The following is a 2848-nucleotide window of genomic DNA, read 5'->3' on the forward strand; positions in this document are numbered from 1 at the left end:
AGCAGAGAGTGAAGTATCCAGCTGGTAAGAAGTGAGGGGAGATGCACAAGAACACCCATACTTGCGATAGTACCCAATTGACCTGGCTTCAATGGTGAAATGATCAGAACTCGACAAGAAGAAGAAAGAAGAGGGAAAAAAAAGTAACCTGCTACAATTTGATGAACTTTACCTATTATTATGGATATTATAGCTCAAAAAAGAGAACAAATCTTTACAGCAAGGATCACTCCCACCCCCTCGGTACAAAGGGTTGACAGGGATGGGTAACTTAGAGATTGGCTACCCAGAATGGCAGGGCCTATAAAGACAAGGAGTGACTGGCTTACAAGCTTACAAGAGGACCCTAGTTCCAGATGGTGCCAGGGAAGGTAGAATCTCCACTGAATGATTTCCAATCTGTTGGGACAGAGCTGGTGAAAGGAAATGGGGATAAGACTCTTGTGATACAATAGTGAATAATTGCCATTAGGACTGACTGTGAGAGTAGGAAATATAGAGGTAGATGTTTTTTGATAAAAGGAGGAGAGTGATTGATTTTACAACCCAGGAGCATAGGCCCCTGGGATCATCAAGTGAGAAACATGGAGAGTGGGACCCTACCCAGAGAGGCCAGAGATGGAGACAGAGATGATGACATGAACAGATAGTTGGCTGGAGACACTGGACTTAGGGAGGGAGAAGGGCTGTGTGCTGGTGGCCAGGGGTGGGGGACGGGACTGTGTGGTATAACTTTTGGTTATTTGATGATGCATGGAGGGGACTGTAATCATTGCAATGAAATGAAATATGACAGGATGAATGTAAAGCTGATGTTCTCCCATGTAAACTTCACAATAAAATCTTAAAAAAATAATAATAATACAGCATCTGTGTATGTGTGTGTAACAGAAGCCTTCAAAAAGTTCCTGAACAAATTCAGTCAGATAGATAAATAGGTAGATTCGTTGTTGCTAAGTGCTGTCGAGTCACTTCTGACTCATAGTGACCCTGTACTGAGTCTCCAAGGAGTAAAGGGTTCAATCCAACCTTGCAGTACAGGGCATTAAGCCACAGCACCACACAAGGACTCCATTGTAATCATTGTTGTTGTTGTTATGTGCCTGTTCTGACTCATAGCAATACTATAGGGTTTCTGGGGAGTGACTGGTGGTATAGGGGGAAATAATTAAAAGGAGAGCTGCTTTCCTTTTAAAAGACAACAACAACAACAACAACAACAAAAACCCTAATAAGAGCAAGGAGTTTAGAGGTTAGATGTTGCCTGAACTTTCATATATTTAAATCAAATAGGGGAAGGGGCTTCAAAAAGTCATGAAAACATTAAATTAAGATAAGGAAAATTTTCCACAAACTTTTTTTTAAACCTCTCATATATGGGAATATATGTTGTTAGTTGTTAGGTGCGTTTGAGTTCATGCTGACTCATGTGACCCTATATTTAACAAAATGAAAGACCACCTGGTCCTGTACCTTCACTGTTGTTATGTTTGAAGCTTTGTTGCTGCAGTCTATCTTGATGGGGGTCTTCCCGTTTTCATTGACCTTCTACTTTCCCAAGTTTGATATCCTTCTCCAGGGACTACCTCAGTCTTTCCTGCTTATTCAAACAAGGAGAGATGAAAGTCTTGCCAACTTTGCTTTTAAGGATCATTCTGTCCATACCTCTTCAAGACAGACGTACATATATGTGTATATATATGTATGTATGTGTGGACTCCTGGTGTGGCATTGTCAGATCAGCACGGTGCCACAAGTTCCAATTGAACCAAAAGTTTGGTAGTTCAAACTCACCAGCCACTCCTCAGAAACCCTATTCAGGGTCACTATGACTCAGAAACAATTAGACAGCACTTAACAACAATGTGTGTGTGCATATATGTATATCTATCATATATGTTTATGGAGAAGGAAGATGTGAAACTCCTAAGTATACCAGGAAAGTGGTCTGCCACTGCAGATGGTAACAAGGTTCCACAGAAAAATGTAAACCTTGCTGCAGATGCAGATGATGATGATGATAATGATGATGTTGCTGCTGCTGATTTTCATAATGATGAAACCAAAGAAAAAGTTCCAGTGAAGAAATCTATATGGAATAAAATTCACAAAAATCAAACCAGAGTGGAAAAGACTCTAAATCATCAACACCAATATCAAAAAGTCAAGAATCCTTCAAAAAACAAGAAAAAACACCTAAAACACTGAAAAGACCTACTTCTGTAGAGGATATTAAAGCACAAATGCAAGCAAGTTTAGAAAAAGGTGGTTCCTTTCCCAAGGTGGAAGCCAAATTCATCAATTATGTGAAGAATTGTTTCCGGAAAACAGACCAAGAGGCTATTCAAGATCTCTGTCAGTGGAGGAAGTCTCTTTAAGAAAATAGTTTAAACACTTTGTTAAAAATTTCCATCTTATTTCATTTCTGTAACAGTTGATATCAGGCTGTCCTTTTTTATAATGTAGGGTGAGAACTTTCCCAACCATGTCTGATAAATGTTGTCCAGGTTCCTTTGCCAAGAATGTGTTGTCCAAAATGCCTGTTTAGGTTTTTAAAGAAGGAACTCCTCTAACTATTTATGGAATGTTATGATAGGACATCGTAGTAGCACTGGTCAGACACATGGAAATGGTGGGGAGACAAAAATATACATGCAAAATAAACACAGTATTTTATTTAAAAAAAAAATTATATATATATATATAAATGATCCAGCTCCTGGTATGGCACTGTAGGACCAGCAATGGACTGTGAACCACAAGGTCAACAGTTCAAACCTACTAGCTACTCCTTTGAAAACCTATAAAGTGTCACTATGAGTCAGAATCAACTCTACAAAACACTTAA

General features: G+C 39.1%; 1 pseudogene; it reads left to right on the forward strand.

Moving 5' to 3' along the window:
- Positions 1-1902: 1902 nt before the first annotated feature.
- Positions 1903-2378, forward strand: LOC102830726 (annotated as a pseudogene).
- The last annotated feature ends 470 nt before the right edge of the window (positions 2379-2848 follow it).

This window comes from Chrysochloris asiatica, unplaced genomic scaffold, assembly GCF_000296735.1.
Source record: "Chrysochloris asiatica unplaced genomic scaffold, ChrAsi1.0 scaffold00070, whole genome shotgun sequence".
Classification (NCBI taxonomy): domain Eukaryota; kingdom Metazoa; phylum Chordata; class Mammalia; order Afrosoricida; family Chrysochloridae; genus Chrysochloris; species Chrysochloris asiatica.